The sequence below is a fragment of the Pleurodeles waltl genome, chromosome 6 (genome assembly GCF_031143425.1).
Source record: "Pleurodeles waltl isolate 20211129_DDA chromosome 6, aPleWal1.hap1.20221129, whole genome shotgun sequence".
Classification (NCBI taxonomy): Eukaryota; Metazoa; Chordata; class Amphibia; order Caudata; family Salamandridae; genus Pleurodeles; species Pleurodeles waltl.
Window position 1 is genome coordinate 716,730,801 of NC_090445.1, and position 19,792 is coordinate 716,750,592.

Below are 19,792 nucleotides of genomic sequence, written 5' to 3' on the forward strand. Positions count from 1 at the left end.
TCCCCCTTCCCTCTGGGCCTAATCTGAGTCCCCCTGCCCCACCAGTGGCACCCACAAAACACAACATTTGGGGGCAACGCAGGGAGCCCCCTAGTCCCAGCAGTCTGTCGACTTCTCTGCATGCATCCATCCTGGGTGCAGCGTGGGTTGGCTTTGCTTCAACATGGCAGGAGCAGGTTTCTTTCACTGCTCCTTCTGGGTAGGAGCAATCTCTATTTCCCTAACCTCAAGACTGCAGGCACAGATTTGCAAATTCACCATGAATTTGTGCTAAAATTAAAAAGTAGAACACAATTTGGGCCTCGGGACCCCACTCCCCACCAGGCATATGGGGGCAGGGTATCTCTACCCTGCTCCCTTATATATGTTATTGCATTTTTTTCAGTACAAGGGACTGACACCCAAATCTTAAGATGGCTGTTGCCACATTGTTGTCGATGTGGTGGCAGTCAATAGGATCTCATCTGTTGATCCTTCAAACATTAAGTATCTATCAATTTTGAGCCTTAATTTCTCAAAAACTACTGAATGGATTTACACTAAATTACAAAAAGCACACTTTCTGGACCAGGATCTAGCTTTCTGCCACATTTGGTGTAATTCCATTCAGTTGTTTTTGGGGTATCTTTGTCTTGGCAAAAATAGTGGATGAATATCCTAGGTTCACCTTTAGGCGTAGCAATTCGTTGAAAGACTCTTTGAGCTGTAGTTTGCAAACACAGATAGAGACAAATAAAGTGATTAGGGGGTTCTTTATTTGTGGGAAATGTAAAGCATACAAGTACAGTAAAAACTGTAAAGAGGTGAATTTTCCAGGAATTTCTAAACTATTTGTTATAAGAAAACATTTGTCCTGCAATTCTGATTATGCTGTATATCTTCTACAATGTCCATGCAATAGGTTCTATGTAGTGAGTACAATCCAAACAGCAACTAAATATGTGTTAGAACGTATGAGAGCAATAACACGCAATTATAAGACTTATCTGATGGCACGACATTACAACGTGTGCCACACTCAGAATGAGAAAACATTTAGATTTGTAGTTTTGGTCAGAATTCCATTGAATGAAAGAGGTGGGAATAGAACATTAGAGTTGAGAAGACTTAAGTTAAGACTAAATATTAATTTGAATACCTTTGGACCCTGTTGGATTAAATAAGGATGAAGAATTAGCAGTTCACTTGGCCTAACAAAATACATAATTGAACAAAAAATACATACTTGAACAATATATACAATTGAGGTAGTCCATGGGATAGGGTTTTAGGCAAGCAAATTCAAGTATGATGTTCATCTAATTTTGGTTCAGGGATATGTTTATTAGTATCACGTTTATTTTTGTACTTAGAATGTATTTTAATTAGTGTTTTTAATTATAGGTGGGGTGCACAATTTTGTATTCATATGGCCGGACTTCGTGACACAAGGAGTATATTCTTACCAAATGTAAACAAGAAAAGCATAAGATCTATTGTATCTTTTTTTATGTGCCAACTATGGCTGTATTACAGTGTCATTAATGAAAAATAATCGAAAATAAATAATTGGCTACATTGAGTAAGGTGAAATGGCAACATTATGATGAAATAGGATGGCTGCATGTTGGCCCACAAGGGCATTAGATCAATAACTCAAGTTTATTTATTCCTGTACTCACAGGGATTCTGACACTTGTTTAGGCCACTGGGGCAAGACTTTAATAATATATCTAAATAAGGGCAAATATAGGTTAATTGGATGACAAAAAGATTTAAAATATTTAAAAGACTAGGATAAAGAATATTATTATTATCAATGCAAAAAGTTATTAAGGTGAAATTATGTGTGGGAGTTTGAACCTTATTTAGAGTTGTAATGCAGTAGGAATACAATGTGGTGAAGGTGTTATAAGATGGCCGATTTGTTTACATATAGTTGAATGGAAAGTGTTGCTTTAGTCCGTTGTTTATGTCCATAATATCATAGGCACTGGGGTATAAAAAAATGGAAGATTTATTGATGAGTCTTACCTGTGATCAAGGAAATGTAATTTTCCTAAAAACTTTGGGTGTTGCAGTTTGTGGTTCATTAAATCGCTAACTGGATAACTGGAAGAGGTCGTGGCTGTTCATTTAATGCTGACTGCTGATCTGAGAAAGAGTCAAAACCTCCTTTGCTTCTTATGTTTTCCAATGAACATGCTTAATTAATAATCATTTGCTTGCACCATTTGGATCAGTTGTGGTAACAATTTGAATTTTTGAAGAAACACTGCAACAGTGAATGATGTTCACTTTTGCAATTTCTAATGATTTTGTAAATATCTCTGGCATAAGATAATAAATTGGGCGGATCAGTATTCACAGGGTGTATACCTTTTTACCCTGCGTAGAATTCACAGATGTGAGAGCACAACAAGGCCTGACTTTATCATCTAGAAAATCTGGACAGTGAAATTGCATCGCACAAGGCTTGGGCTGCAAGCGCAGTCCTGTCTCAGCCCTTGCTTACCATTTTTAATGGCACAAGAAGATCCAGCAGTGGTGACTGCTGCTAATAACACGTGGTGGGGCTGCATGCACCTGAGGGGGAAGGAAATAATAAAAAATAAAAAAAACTTACCTGCCACTGTTGGACACCACCTTGGTGCTCCTCTTTTCCCGCCATCTCGGTGCTTCTATGCCTCACTCCCCAATCAATTCAGACGCTCCTCTCATGCTGCTACCCAGTATAGGAGAGCACCGGAATTGGTCTGAGCGGGCTCAAATGCCACTCAGTTAGGGATTGGGAGTCTGCGCTGGTTCTCCACCCGGCTGTGCAACATAGCTCGGGTGGTGAGTTCTAAACATGCATTTCGGCTTGGCCATTCTAAGACCGCCGTCCAAACCAACATGTGCACTTACAGTGCACCTACCGTGAGTCAGAGGATGGCCCTTCTCCACCCTAGACTTGGTAGACTGGCAGTGGCTAAGTGAATAATAAATAACTGACAGTAAATTAACATTTTATTTTTCTGCTGTCTTTCAGCAGTCGGGTGACGCTCCTCCGAAGTAGAGGAGGGGCCGCCCCAGAGATACAGAATTCTCCCCAGTGCCTGACACAACTTCCCTTGCCCTCTGACACTCTTCCAACTCTGTACACACTACTTCACACCAGCCTCCCCCCAGCTCCCATTTACTACATGCTCAGAGCTTGGAGCAGGTGATGCATGGGATCCAATTTGACCCTAAAATAGGGATACTGCATGGAAATTAGGACCTGTAATTCTGTGTCCACAGGTTTTTTCCCCTTCTGGACAGAAAAGCAGTTGGAAACTTTATTTTCAGCCACAGGGTAACATTGCACATAAAAGGACTGCTTCATAATCACAGTCTATGGGCCTTATTATGAGTACGCTGGTCCAAAGACCACCGCACTGACTTTGGCAGTGCGGCTGCCGAGTCCTGTGATGGTCTGACCGCCCAATTTGGATAGTGACGGTTGGATTGCCACAGGACCACCACCACCGCCAACTCCTGAGCCACCTCGGCGGTCGGGAGAGCCGCAGAATATGGAAGTGGTGCTGGCAGTGGCACTGCCATCCATATTATGATCTGCCTTTCCACTGACCTTTTCATGGTGTGGACACTGCCATGAAAAGGGCAATGGAAAGGCAGAGAAGGGGGCTACAGGGAAGCCCCTGCACCAAGTCTGCCCATGTCGTAAGCAGTGCACCTGCCTCCCTGCCAGCACAGTCGGTATTTGTACTGTCTGCCATGGCAATAGTGCGCATACCGACTGTCCTGGTGGCACAGTCAGTGCAGCTGGCATTGGGCTTGGCTCTCTCTTAGAGTCGAAGTCAATAGTGCTGCACTGACTGCATCGCCAGCCCCGCAAGAACTTTGTAATACAAGCTGGGAGGCCGCTGGCTTGGCAGCATCCTCCCACCTGCTGCATTGGCAGTATGGCAGTTCAACCACCAGGGTCGTAGTTAGGCTCTATGGGCCTCATTCAGGCCGCCAGCACAGCGGGAAACTCGTAATAGGTACCACGGAGGGACGGCCGCATATGCGGTCATTCCGATGCGGGACAAGTCCACACACCAAAGTCATAATGAGGGCCTATGTGTCCAAAATTGATCATACTAGGCTAGACTAAAACTTCATTAAAAAGATCCACATTGGTTCTTTTTGTGAACTTTTTATGACTGCACACTCCTTTGCCAGTATATTTTTTAAATCTCTAGGTTACTGCAGAAGAACCTTACTTCCTCTACCCAAAATAACTGCCCAGTTCTACAGTTCTGCTACAACACCTTTAAATTTCTGCACTCTCACTTCTTACATCACCATAAAAATATAATAAACACATTTGCTGTAAGTTTTACCAGTATAAACATTGCAAATTCACTTTTGTTTTTTCCTTTTCATATTGTGTCTGGTCCACTACGTAGTACCATCCCAGGAGTATTAAGCATCTTTTTTGTATAACTTACTCATATTTCATTGCCTTCCCTGTGCAAAATATTAATATACTCAGGGCCACTGTTGTGACAGTATTACTTCGACAGATTGTAACACTGTGGCCAAAGATTTCACCTTCTTCGTACCTGTTTAACACCCAAATACAGAAATGAACAATTGAAAGATGACCAGTCAATTTTTGCAAAGGGCTTTACCTTGCACAAGAACACTGCTAGAAATGGGGTTTCTGGTTGGCTAGAGTAGGCACCTAAGCCAGGTAGAAACCACCACTCTTGTCAGTGCAAGTAAGTTACACACCAAGGATAACCTGTGCTCACGCCTGGTAGCTTGGCACAGAGCAAGCAGGATTATCCCAAAGGTTAGGTGTAAAGCATTTGCAAACAACTCACATCCCAGTGACACAATAAATACACCACAAAAGAGATTTCACAACCAGTTATATAAACATAAACTGTATTGCGCATACCACATCTTAGACTGTAGACCAAAAAACATAAATTAGTAATACCTCTGCTAAGCAATCAGCTGTCAGATCATCATCATTATGAATGCAAAATAAGGAGAAACATTTCTATATTGCATGTCATAAAACATTACATACCCTCTCACTGTATACCAGACAGATTCTGAAAATGTGTTTGTCACCCCAACATGGCACCACAAAGAACATAATCAGGTCATAAAAAAATGCAACATACACCATGAGGGCTGGAATATCATGGTGAACAGCAAGTGCAATATCATAAATCACATCCAGCCAGGAGAATGCAGCATAAACGATGAGACATTAACTATCATTTGTGAAATGCACAACATACTGCAACCACCTCTCAACACCTTCACCATGAAGTTTGCTGCACATCTGCGCTTTCTTTAAAAGGCATATGGTGGATCACAGTCCACCAAGTCAGGCCCGGTGCTCCAGCACTCGTACTAGGCTCTTGACAGTAACCTCAGCTATGCAGAGTACAATGCAAGACCACCTGCACTCCTACCACCTAATATACGGTAATGTGAGGCCCTCCACCTGGTTTGGCAATCCCTGGTTGATCTAAGGGGTTCTCTCTGAAGGATTCATCCCCAAGAGTGTAGGGAACAGGGGCCCCAAGGTAGGCACAAATGTGGGCGGGGCGTTTATGCTTCTCAGATCGGTGGGGAAAGCTCATTAGGTCCCCCACATGTGGAATAACCACGGGCCGGTTGTGGCCACAGAAGTTCCCTTTCACTAGGGGAAATATGGGATCCTGAGAGAGCCTCCGGGCTCAGGCGCCTCGTCTGATGCAAAATGTGACAAAGCCTCACCCCATTCCATCCACGGCCGATGAGCACCTGTGAGGACCACAGCTTATCCTACCTCACGCTGGCACTCAGTTGAAGTGTGGTGTCACAAGAGGTGGTTCAGATCTGCGGGCAGGGCCTCAATGGGTGGAACATCTCTGTGGAGGTAGAGCCGTCTGCTCCGTCCTTCTCACATTCCTCCCCGGGTTTTGGGAGTAGCCACAACATGGAACAAAGCCTTCACCGACCACCACTCCAGCAGCCCAGGGGAGGCCCCACCTCCAGGGCACACAGTGCCTCTCCTAGCTGGGGCTTCGGTCAATGAGGCCAGCTGGTGGTCACAAGGACCGCACACAGAAGGCTAATATAACAGGGATCGCACATCGGCACGCTCGGGATTAGATGTCCATTCCATTCCCAGGCAGGTGCTCCAAGCGCACTTTAACATGCACAGAGAATGTACAACCAAATAAAATTATAAAACGCTTCCCACGTGCTGTGTCACAGGACATTGAATTTATCACCCTCAGTGCCCCGCAAGGGTCCCTCCAGTGTGGGGGCTCTGAGAGAGCAGAGGTGGTCCAGTCAACCTGTGGAGAGCACCAGGTGGGTCAAAGCAGGTAGGTCAGCACATCAGGGCAATAATGGTAGTTTCTTCTGACAGCTCCACAGGACCTGGAGGGCCACAGTGTCAGGGAGCAGCTGACAGCAGGGCAACATGCAGAAAAGCAATCCAGTTGAGTCCTTTGGGCCAGCCAGCAGACACCAGGCAGCAGGGCAACAAAAGAAAAGCAGTCCAAATGGGGCCTTTGTGCAGTCAAGCAGTACTTCCTGCAGAAGTTCAGTGCCAGTTCCAAATGTGCTCTCCCCATCAGGGGGCTATAGCCCCTCTACTTATACTCAGAAATGCCTGTGATCAGGGGGTAACTTCAAAGAGACCCTTTTAAGTGAAGCACAACACCTTTCAATTCAGCCCTGTCTCCAGACCCCTGTAGGGGGTAATCAATCAATTGTGGGAGGGCAGGACACAGCATATTCAAATGTAAGGTGTGAACGACCCTCCCTCTCCCCAGCCCAGGATGACTATCATTATGCAGATGCCTCTTCTGTCATACCCAGGCCTTCCTGTGTTATGACTGTCTGGAAAGTATGAACCAAGTGGAGTTGTCATTCTGCCCCAGATATGGATTGGAGTCAGGCTGCAAAGCACTGGAGTTATAAGCACAGAGAAATGCCCACTTTCTAAAAGTGGCATTTCTAAAATAGAAATGTAAAATGTACCTACACCAATAGGCAGGATGTCTCACTAACATTCCAAACATACTTAACTTGCCCATGCTACTCCTATAGCTCAGAAGATACCACTTAGACATATGTAAGGAATCCTATGAGAATCCTATGAGAAGAGCAGCACTCACAGTAGTGAGAAACTAAATAGGCGGTTCGTCACTACTAGGACATGTAGTACATGAAGACATATGTCCTACCTTTGACATACACACTAACCTGCCCATAGGGCTATCTAGGGCCTACCTTAGGGGTCACGTAGGTGTAGTAAAAAGGGAGTGTAGGCCTTGCCAAGTAGTTTGACTTGCTAAGTCAGTGTGCCAGTAAACTGGGCACACAGGCACTTCAGTAGCAGGCCTGTGATAAGTTTGAAAGGCTACTTCTGTGGGTGGTTCAATTTGCACTGCAGGCCCACTAGTAGCATCTAACTTAGGGACCCTGGGTACACGGTATACCACTTTACAAGGGGCTTATAAGAAATTAAATAAGCCAAACAGGTGTAAGCTATTCATACCAAGTTTAAGGGCGACAGCACATGCACTTTAGCACTGATTAGCAGTGCTATAGTGCCCAGAGTCCTTAAGCCAACAAAAAGAGGGTCAGAAAAATAGGAGAAAGGCAAAAGGTTTGGAGATAATCCTGCAGAAAGGGCTATTTCCAACAAACACACATTGCCTCATTGTAGTAACTGTTGATTCATCTTAGCTAGAAACAATTTGCTAAATAAAATGTGCAGATTACAGAGCAGATGATGCTTTATGCGGCAAATCCATATTTCTGCTGAAAATGCCTCGGCCGCAGAGTTGCATAACTGTGTGGCCCTGCACACACTCAGGGGCGTGGCTTGGGGGGGGGTGTTAAACCATTCTAACAAATGTATCTTGTGATAAATAGTTGGGTACAGGGCTTTTACTTGGGTATGGTGAGGTGTCTGTCGGATTTCACCAGGAATTTTGTACACACACTCTCTTACTCACCCTGTTTGGGAATACTTCAAAAATTGTGGTATTTCACAAAATAATGTGCTTTCACTCACTTAGTGCCCCTACCAATCTGCATTCATCTCCCTTTACACTTCCCCTAAGCCCCTCTTGTGTTCCCTGCCTGTCATATAATGTATTTTAATATTATTTGCCAGCGTGATTGTTGGGAAATCTGAAGCTCTCCCCCCACCAATCGTACTGACCAAGCTACACCCCTGCATATTCTGCTTGGATTCAATGGACCCCCTGCCAAGGCTCCAGATAAATAAGATTTACTCCACTGGTCTGGAGAATCACTCTGTGTTATGCAAACCCAAATTTTTACGTGAACTTCATGACACCATGCTTGCTGAATGCACTACTTTTTAGGTCGAGAGCACAAGAGGTTTGACGTGTTGTAATCTATCTGTGAGCTTTTAACCATGCCCGTCGCACCCCTTTCACTATCACTCGTTCATGGGCTTGCTTTTCAAAAATCCTTTATCAATGGTAAATGCTTTAACTTTGTCCCTCCTTGGGGCAGTTTTGTTACATGGATAATTGCACATTTGCCAAAACGTTTGACTAAGAGCAAACTTCTTTTTCCTTTTGTGTCTCTTCTTCGCGCTCATGGTGGCCATGGCGCTTTGAATCGGCTCGCTTATGTCAACAGTTTAACTTTTCATTTTCAATTTATGTTGCAAGAAAAGACCAGTTGGGAATTTACAACACTAATACTAACTTGAGCAAACGCAAGACCCATTTATAGCGTATAAAGCAGTAGCATATGTGTCCTATTGCAAGAAAGAAATTGGTCCCCTGGATGCTGTTTGAATTATAATATAAAGCAATAATCAGTGTTCAATGGGGTCCTTTAGCCTCTGGGCGCTGTGCCTGCACCTGCTGCACCAAGGCCCCTTGTATTAAGGACCCAATAAACTCTTATTTAGGATGCCTTTAACTGCCAAAACAGCAGAGAAGAAGGTCCATTTCCCTTGCTGCACCAGTGGACACAAAGCACAACATTTCTTGGCGCAGGCGTCAGTGAACTGCGTCAGTGCATTCACCTGCACATGCCCAACCCCCAGGACGGCAGGTGAGCAGCGAGTCATGCTGCTGTCATTAGCTCCATTCAGCGCTATAATCCTCCGGCTTTAGCTCCATTCACTCACGCGGTTATGTCAGGTGGAACCTGGCTTAGGAGGCCCTGGGCTCCCGGCTCGCAGGCCTGGGCAGGCCCTGGAATGCACGTGCTCGCGACCGCCAAGTCCGGGCGCTCTGTATTACCCGGGGACAGGGAGCGGCCGCAGCAGGCGCGCCTCGTCACATTCCTTGTGATTTTCAAATCAATTAATCTCGGATTTAGCTGTGTGCTTCCAGAGCTCCCGGGGATAGGAATGTTCCTAATTCACAGAGAGTGATGGCAGGTAATATTGGCTGCCAGGCTGAGCTGTAGCTATTCTTGGCGCTCTTTTTCTCCAGTCACCGAGATGCAGCCTGCCAGCCTTGTGGGATATACGAATTCTCTTAGCCTGGAGTTACCGATATGCCCAAGAGTGAATGGATGACTATACTCTAAATAAATGAGCAGTGGACAATATATGATCCTCAAATTGAGCGAAAACCGCAAAATAATTCTGCACGCCCACCGCCTACACATAAAAACACCACAAAGATCACCCAAGGTCTTGCAACCAGCAAATTTAGAAGATGCTGTCTACAGAACCACACAGCAGGAAACATTGGCAGGATACGTAGGTATCAGTATGGAACTGCTTCGAAAGATCAGTGGGTTTAGAGGCCCTAAAAATGGTTATTCGGGGTATATCTTTTAAAGCGACCATGGAATGTCGTCAGACAGTACAAATGCCAACATCGAAGGATATGCGAGAAGTACGGTAGCGTGGAGCAGTGGTGGACCCCTCCTTGTCCCACAGATTAAGAAGGAACATGGCGTTCTTTGTAACAAACTGAGGTGAGATAAATGGCCAGAATTCTGAGAAATGAGGCTGGATGCTCCCCCAGTCAACGTTATAAAGGATATCTAGGGGCTATTACACTGACATTTTCAATACACTGTTCAGAATGATATAAAAAGCTAGGTTTCTCGACATTGGGTTGCTGCTGGTGAAGCAAATGATGGCCATGAGGAGGAAAGCCAGAGTGGCCTCCCCAATTAATGGTTGGCAATCAGAACTCCATCAATCTGTATCCCATGCCTACACTATAAATCTGCTCCTTTTGTGTGCATATCAGAAATGTGGACATAATATGAATTTCAGCTCCAAGTTTAGATTTAGTATTGTTTTACAGGGCTTTTTGTTCTATGCTCTTTATAGCACTATGTGGAAATATCAAATAATAATTTATCATGGGACTGCTATAGTCTACTTATTTGCACCAAGATACTATGCATATATAAAATGCTGTATATATAACCTGTCAAATGTGGTTAAACTAAGCTAATTGATGATATGTAAATATGTTTGAGTAAATAACACACAATTTCGTTGCTACATTTTGAAGTATGTGTTTGCCACGCCACTGTCATATTATTACAGAAATACCAACAAACGCTATGACTGTTAGCTTACAAGGGCAAATTAAAGAATGTTTAGAAATCAGAGACAGTCCTATGAATGTAGAAATATAATTAATGAATTGCCTTTAAAACACATACATGGGTGCAAGAGTGGAATATGAATAAATCATGAGTGAAAAAGTGGGGAATGACTGAATAAACAAAAACTTGTAGATAATCAGTTTTATATATATATATATATATATATATATATATATATATAGCTCACATGCTTTCTAATGAAAGAATCAGTAACAAAAATTATTATTCAAGATTTAACTCATGTTACTTTCACTTTACCTCACACAAACCATTTCGTATCTTAACAGTGAACGCATTTTTCTAATAACCACACACAACAAAACACCAGCAAAACAACAGATTCTATAAATGGATGACTCCTCCAATTCAGCTGATGCCACCCAGACAGAAATGTGTTACAATGCCAGTAAAAGGCCTGATTACCTTCGGCATCCATGCACAGCACTGGCACTTGATGAAGGCGAGAACAACACCAAAGAGGTGAACGCAGGTCTTGCAATTAAACACCTGTTTATCCCCCTTCCATGTCCAGGTGAGGTTACTTCCTTCTATGGCGATAAGAAACAAACAAGAATGTTGAAATGTGAATCCGACCCACTTTCAGCTGGGTGTCAGATAGGGCCAGCATTCCCAGCATCCTCTGGTTTGTTTCCTGTCTTAATGGGATGAGAACCGGAAGATCCGAGGTCTTAGCCAGACTCATTCGTCCAACAAAGACTTCTGGTGTTTCCCCCTGGTGGGCCTTGGGGAAAATCGGGGTCCAGTGGAGGGACAACACACGCAGGAAGTTGTGACTTGATTCCCAGCACTGAACATGGCAGAAGGTAGTTGCAAAGCCTACAAAGTGGTTCCTGCACAGGCATAAGCATGGCCTAAACATTTCACTGAGAATTCACTTGTTGCTGTACCAGTGGTAGCGTATTGTTCACTTTTTGCAATGTAGAAAGCACTTTGCTCTTACGTGTGCACCGTACTTCAGTTTCATTGTGCATGCAAATAATTTCAATATCGAGCCCATGAGTCGTGGAGTGTTTTTTGCGGCACCCTTAAGCTATTGTATCTCTGTAATTGTACAGGTAAGAGTATTGCTGATATTAGAATAAAGAATTGCCCAGTGGTTTAGCATTCTGGGAAAATAATTCCTCTTGCTACATTCTTAAGCCTAGTATTTCTATTGAGTGTTAACTATGGGAAAGCACTCATCGAAGAAAAGGGATATTTCCCACCCTCTTTCTGTTCTTTCAGATATGCCCCACGCTAGAGATCAAGGGAGGATAGAGGTGAGGAGGAAAAAGAAAGGACTAAGAGGATTGTCACTGAGACTCTGTAACCTCAACAAAAATAAAGCAGAATCTGGCAAAAAGAAATCCACAGAGCTGGATGACATTATATTCTTTTGTATCTAAATCTGAAGACAGTGACAATTTTTCATCCCCTGGAGATCCGAAAGAACAATCTATTTCAAAGGATATTCTTTCTGATCTTCTTTTCCATGTGAAAGAGAATATGGGTTTTTCTACATCAGAAAATCCAGGAACATCGGAAAAGACCCCCCTGAGGCAGTTTCAGAAATATCCATCATAGTTCTTATTCATCAGCTTGTTATGTATGAGCTGCTGAATGCATAGAAGAATCCAGACAGAATCAATTTTCCTAAGTTCACGGCATAGCTCTATCCTTTAGAAGACACAGAGAAGAAAATACCAAACATAGTGCATGTTGAGAAGAAAATACCAAACATAGTGCATGTTGACTCTGTGGCAGACAGCTTGATGCTCCATGGCGAAGGAAATTTACTGAAGGAGCTAGTAGAAAAGAAGAAGGTGGATTCTGCTCTAAAAAGTTTATTCAGGATGCCACAATTCTCTGGACCAGTATTTATCGGGCATACACAGTTCAGCTCTTGATTACAGATTTTAAGAAACTATTCAAGGCTAATTAAGAAGGAAACAAGTGGTTAGAGCATTTGGAAGGGATTGAGTAAGAAGATGAATTCCTTTTAGACACCTCTTGTTATTCATTAAGGTCGTAGCGTGTGAAGCATCTGTCTAGCTCATTGAAATGCGTTCTAAAACAATAATAAGTGTGGCTCAGAGTTCAGCAGCCTTCAGCATGCCTTTTTTTAAAGAGCTCAACTTTTTGGGCCTGAACTGAAAGACAAGCAACTTCACATCTTTCTGGAAACAAAGCAAACTTATTTCTTCAGGAAGCAACAGACCAAATTAAAAATTTCCTTCAAACAGAAATTGTCTTTCAGACAGCCTTCAAGAAGATAACAATCTTTGGGTGAATTGTCTAAGTTACAGAGGAAATTATTTTCTGGTAAATTTGCGGAAAACAAAAGCAAGATCCAATCAGCAACCTCGGACCTGGCTGTGCCAGGTCTTGGGAAGATAGTGGCCTAGAGATGCAGGTGAGTGGTCAAATACACCACTTTCTAAAATAAATTCTTCTTCAGATGTGAGGGTTCTTGACTTGTCCCTAAGCAGACACATATAAAATGTGTGTCCTCTCCTCAGTTTATTGCATGCTTTGATGGTAAAATATCTTCCTCGGTTTATCGTGACAGGTCCAGTGCTTTCAACAATTTATTTGCGGCCTTTGATAACGCAAGTAGAGGTAGGAAGGCAAGCAAAATGACAATTAGTCAATGGATTAAGGAGGGCATTGCATTTCTATATTCAGGACAGGAAGCAGCGTTCTAGGAAGCATCAACAAAAGCAGTTTCTGCCTCTTGGGCTGAGTTTCATTGAATTTCCCTGCAGCAGATATGTGAAGTGGGATCCTGGGCTTCAGAGCACACATTTATGAAACAGTAACATTTACAGAGAACACTGGGTATTGAAACAACTTTGGTTCAGGTATTCTGAACTCTCAACAGTATAGTTAGTTTTCATCGTCAATATTATGATGGCTGGACGTCTGGATGTATTTGTAACAAAACATTTAAATCAATGAACTTCAAGTTGTCTACAAATTTCCACAGTAGAAACATTTACCCACTGAGCTATCTTAATGGTTTTATATCTGCTAGTCTATGAGATCTGTTGATAAGTAGCTCATTAGGTTATGGCACCCATTGCAAGTTCAGATTAAATTTCAGATTCAGACACTAGTAAAACAGCTGAGGTTGTTAAAGACTATCATCTGGAGTGCACCGTGTTTAATCTATAGGGTGTTACAGAAATTCATCTGTTATTTGAAGGGCACATGCTGCAATCTTTGTAACATAGCTGGGAGGCATATCAACATAAGTAACAGTTACTATTAAGCCGAAAGACACAATTAGGTTTGTGTTGTGTGCTCGATACATGCTTACATTTCTTAATATATTCATTCACTTAGATTTACAGTAAGTTACATATCTTGTGCATTTAGTGGATTTGTTATTCCTTTGTCTATCTGGAAGTCAGGATTCAGCACATATTCAGCAATTTGGTCTGGCTTGCTTTTTATATATATTTTTTGTTCATTTATACATGTTGTGTAAGAGAATACCAAGAAAGCAAAAATGGCTTAAGGATTTCTGAAAATCCACACAATGTTTTCCCTGCCTAAGTCTAAACCACTTAAAGAAACTTCTTAGGAGAAAAAGGTGCTTGGGAAGGATTATTTATTTCCGAATGCCATTTACTTACCTTCTGGAAGTCTCCATATTGCCTTCTCTGTCACATAGTTTTGCAGGAAGAGATGGAGCTGGGCTATATTATTATGCCCAACCCAAAATGTTGGGCACAGCGGATTCCTAAGGGTGTGTCCCAATTCAAGATGGCTCCTGTACTTTCTGTGATGTCAATTCCTATTTCTTTCATATAAAAGCCTGATGAATACAGGGAAAGATAATCACAGTAATCAAAGGTACACTGTTCCAAAATAACAAACCGTTCTAGGGGACCTCGTAACTCAGGAGCAAGAGCCCTCATGCATCGCAATGGCTGACTGGTATCATCATCGGGAATGCTCCTCGCCAGGCCGGCGCTGCAACGCCTGACGGGCTCCCCAGATGGTGGCTCTAAGCCTTACTGCTCTAATAGTGACTGGTGGGTTCAAACTATACAGAGTGGGATACCTGAATCTAGGCACCAGCACAAAATTGAGAGAACAAGAAAAACATTAAAATTGGTTATTCATCTCACAAAACACATCAATATTTTTAATCAGTATGTATAAGATGAAGACCAAGATTAAAAACAAGAGTGAACGTAACGAATTGAGTTATGATGCTCAATTACTCTCAAAAGACAACAAGAGAGGACTACAACTACTGTGGTACCTCTAAACCAAGGTCAACATGTTTGACGTCTAGAGGCCCAACCGGATCCATTGACGCTTCATCAGGACCAAAGAAAAAATAGACTTCTCCAAATTACAAAACAAAAGTAGTTCCCTAATTTAGGAATAAGAAAGTCACTTACTTTAAGCAAAACTGGCTAAGTCAAAGGAAGGTCGCCCATCCCCAGAACGAGAGGAGGCTCCCTGGGAAGCGCATACCAAGGACTGAAGCTGACAAATTATGTCGCTGGTCCTGTGCCACGGACCTACCCTCCGGTCAGCGCTCCCGTATGGTGAAGATACACTGCAAAGCAGGCAATAGCATTTTTTGTCACTTTATTTGCCCATTGACTTAGATTTTTGCCCTATTGTTTTTTCCTCAGAAATTTGCTTGATTATAATAAATCTTCTGCAAATCTTTTCTTCAAGTCTCCCAGTTCTAGAGCCTTCAACTCAGTCTTGAGAATCTGTGTGCTGATAATCATCTTCAAACTTTTTTTCCATCTGCCTCAGAGTTTTTCCTCCTTTACACTTATTCTTCGGGCTCCTACTTACCATGTATTGTTTGGCCTTTATAGCTGGTGCCAGTTCTACAGGAAGGAGTCATGCTTACATCAGGCAGCACCAAAGTCAAGATAGAAGACTCAGCCTAGTATGAAAGCGGAAAACATGTTGAACATCATTTGCCTTTCAGAGAACCTAAGTGCATGTATTGGTTTCCGTTCTAAGCTTGGTTCTTAGCTGATGTTTAAAATGAGGAAGGGGTTTAGCAGAGGAGTCTAAATATATATCACTGTGCTCCGTAGATTCTGACCTCCCACAAATATGCCAACCTAGGTCATTGAACTACCTAAAATAAAACTAAAAATGTGGTAAATGAGTGTCATCACATTTGCTATCAGAGAGAAGATTCTGGGACATATCTTCATTCACAGAAGGAAAAAGCCTGCCTATATCGGTGACAGTAGAAGTGAGTTACTTGTGTGCCTCTTCTAGAGCTATAACCAGTCACGAAAACGTGTTCACAATGCACTAGAAACAGACTTTCCTGTGAGACACTCACTGGGCTGGTATATCAGAGGCAAATAGTTTACACAAAGGGAGATGTTTTAAAAGAGAGAGGGTGAAAGAAAAGTTGCAAATGATAGGAAGGAATGTCTAACCCCAAGATCTCCTCCACCTCGGGGACCAAAACCTACTGACAGATAATGGGACCTCAACAACTCCAACTCCTGAAGGGTTGACTAGGTGCTAATGGAGGTCCTTCCAGATTTGCAACAAAATAAACAAAATGTAGAGTGAAAGGTTAAATCAATGGAAGGCACCCTAAATAGCATGAAAGCCAGAATTAAACATTCAAAGAAGTGAGTATAGAGGCTCAGTAAATGTGTCGCCAACCAGCTACAGATAATGCTTGTGACCTTAATATGAAGCGGTTCAGACTCATTTAAATATTGGTTGCAATACACAAATAATCCCAAATAGTGTATCAGTTTTTTGCATTACCACGAGACGAGGTGAAAATAAAAATAAAAATAAAATGTACATACATTGCCTCCATCCCTGCTGCCTCGCTCGTCGCTCCTCTTGTGGTGTCCCAGTACACACTGCTGGGACACCAGGACAGACTCCCTAGCAATCCTGTCACTGCTTTCATGCTAAAGTTAGCATGAAAGCAGGGCCAGGATTGGTTTGAGCAGCACGGACTGCCACACAGACACAACCCTGCGGTCTGTGCAGTTTCTCCAGCCCAGCTGGTATATACAGCTGGGATGGAGAAACCTAAGTGCGCCTGTGTGTTTGGCCAGCCTCAGACGGTCGGCCAAACACACACACGCACTTAGGTGCACTTTCCCCTCCTCCCCCTCCCAACTCTTGTGGCCTCGCCCCACCCCTCCCTGCACTGCTGGCTGTGCCAGAAGCAGAAACATAAAACAATAGTAAACTATCACTTTATTTTTCTGCTTCTGGCTCAGCCAGTGGGACGATGCTCCATCGCCATAGCAGAGAAACCACCCCTGCTCTCAACGCCAGAAGAGAAAAGGGTGAAGTCACAGCAGCTGCTTTCGTAAAACCTCTGCCGCCATTCAATACCTCCAAAAAACTGGATATTGGTGCCAGGTGGACCATGTGGATTGAGACTTTTGATGATTTCATTGATGCTGTGGAAGAAGCAAATGATGAGAAAATCATTAAATACTTAAAGAATCTTGCTGGTGAAGGAGTGAAAGAAATAATAAAAACCTTTACAGACTAAGACAATGTCATATTGTTAAATCAAAGAAGTGTTAGAAGCCAAGTTCAACCAGATGGTGAACATTAACCATTAAAGATACATTTTTAACAAGTTGCTAAAACAATGGATCACTTTGCTGAAAGACTTGATGTATTCGTCAAACAATGCAAATTCAGTGAATTTAATGATGGTGAAGCCATGTGTTCCAGAGTCACTTATGGTTGTTTGTCAGACTCATTCAGAAGACGTATGTTGCAAGAGACTCTCAGTCTAGAAAAGGTGTTGATGGCTGCTAGAGCTGAGGAAAGAGCTGATTGGCAAGCCACCAACAGGGAAGTGGGAACAGCAAGGGGTGAATTAGAACTGTTCATGAAGAGTAGACATGGACGTCAAGCAGCTGCCTGTAAGTCGACATCCTCAAATAAAGAAAGACAGTGTTTCCGATGTGGATTTTCATTTCTACACAATAATAAATGCCCAGCCATTGGACAGACGTGCAAAGGGTGTGGAAAGGAGAACCACTTTATAACCATTTGTAAGGCAAAGAAAACACAAGTGCATCATGGCAGGAGAGAAAATGGACACCAGAATGCTCCAGAAGCAGTGTTGCCACACCCACAAAAACAAAAAAATGACTTCAACTGTGATAGGTCAAAACTAGGCAAAGATGATCATCCTTGACGTCACGATCGAGCGACAGTGAAGAGGGTGAATGTGTAATGATCATATATAAGGGGGAACAACATGCATGAGTGAGCCTTGCCACTTGCAAGGAAGATGAAAGAGGGGCAAAAAAAACTGAGCTGAGAAAGCAAAAGAACGCATATGGACATAGCCCCACAATCAACCTGAAAGTCAATGATTGCCCACTAAGTTTTGTAATCAACAGTGGTGCATCAATCAACATCATGCCAGTTGAACAATTTCACAGTCTGTCACCTGAATTAAAACTCAAAGCATTAAGTGCGAAGATGTATACATGGGCTGCTTCCAAAATGTTGCAGAGTCAAGGATTACACATAGCGACCCTGTGGAACAAGAAGATGTCTGTGCAGGCCCCAATTCACTTTCCTCAAGGTACTCCATCCACTACATGCCTGCTTAGCTTTAAAACTGCTGTTGACAAGGGCTGATATCCATCAATTACATTCTAAACACATGACTTGAAATTGTGAGTCAGTTCCCATCACTGTTTCATGGTCTAGGAAGGCTCAAAACATTGAAGGTGCACCTTCACATTAATGAAGACTTCCGGCCTGTTGCACAGCGACACCATAGAATAGCATTTCACCTAAAAGAAGCAGTCAAGAAGGAGCTAGAAGCTTTGCTGAAAATGCCATTATTGAGTGCTCTACTGATCCAATTCCATGGGTGTCACCCATTGTGGTAGTGCTGTAAAAGGACAGTGGAGGAGAAGTGCGCATAATAGTGGATATGCACCACGCCAACAAAGCACTCGAGAGAGAGAGAGAGACATCCTGATTTGCACATTGTGGAAATTATCATGCAATTAAATGAATCCAAGGTTTTCTCCCATCTTGAACTGAACAAGGGCTACCAGCAGCTTTAATTGGAGGAGAACTGCAGGTATATTACCACAAATTTCAACTCGTTGGTTTATTTAGATGCAAAAGATTAAGCTTTGGAGTGTCCTCTGCTGCAGAAATATTCCAAGATGTCATGTGTAGGATTATTCAGCCTGAGACACATGCCTTCAATTACAGTGATGATTTACTGGTATTTGGTGCAACATGGAAGGAGCATGATTAGGCCTTCAAACAAGTGTGTCAATTACTTGCAGACACAGTGCTCTCCTTAAACCGTGAAAAGTGTGAATTTCACAAAATAAAGTTCAAGTTCTTTCGACATGTATTTTCTGATGGAGGCATCACTCCTGATCCTGGAAAAGTGTGAGCACTATCAGCCACAAGACCTCCACAAGATGTCACTATGGTACGGTCTTTCATGGGCATGACCAGTTATTGTTCAAGATACATTCATGACTTTGCCACAGTGAGTGCCCCTTTGAAAGATCTGACAAAGTGAAATGTCCTGCTCCGATAGCCCGCTGAATGTGATGCAGTTTCAAGAATATAAAACATGCAATTGTAAGTGCAACTGAGATGGCTTACTTTGACGCAAAATTGCACGCTGAGATCACTGTTGATGCAAGTCTAGTGGGGTTGGGTGCAATCTTTGCTCAGCATTGTGAACATCCAAATGCTTGGATACACATTGTGGCATACACCAGTTGAAGTTTGTCTGATACAGACATGCCTATTCCCAGCTGGAAAAGCAAAGTCTGGCAGTGGTATGGGCCTGTGAACATTTTCATGTGTTTCTCTAAGGAAAGCATTTCATGATCATAACTGATCACCAGACATTACTCACCATTTTTGGCAATCCGAAGGCTAAGATGCATTCTCGCATCGAGAGGTGGGGTTGTATCTACAAGAGTATGACTATACAATTGTGCACGAGCCAGGCAAAAATAAAAATGTTACTTATTATTTCTCACGATTACCTTTACAGCGGCACAGTTCAACTTAAAAAACTACCGAGAAGTACATCAACTTCACTGTAAAGTCCAGCTCTGTCCATTGAGCAGATCATATCCGCTACCAATTCTGATAAGGACATGTGTGCCCTTAAAGACATTATTGCAACCCAGTCCTGGAGATGGAGTGT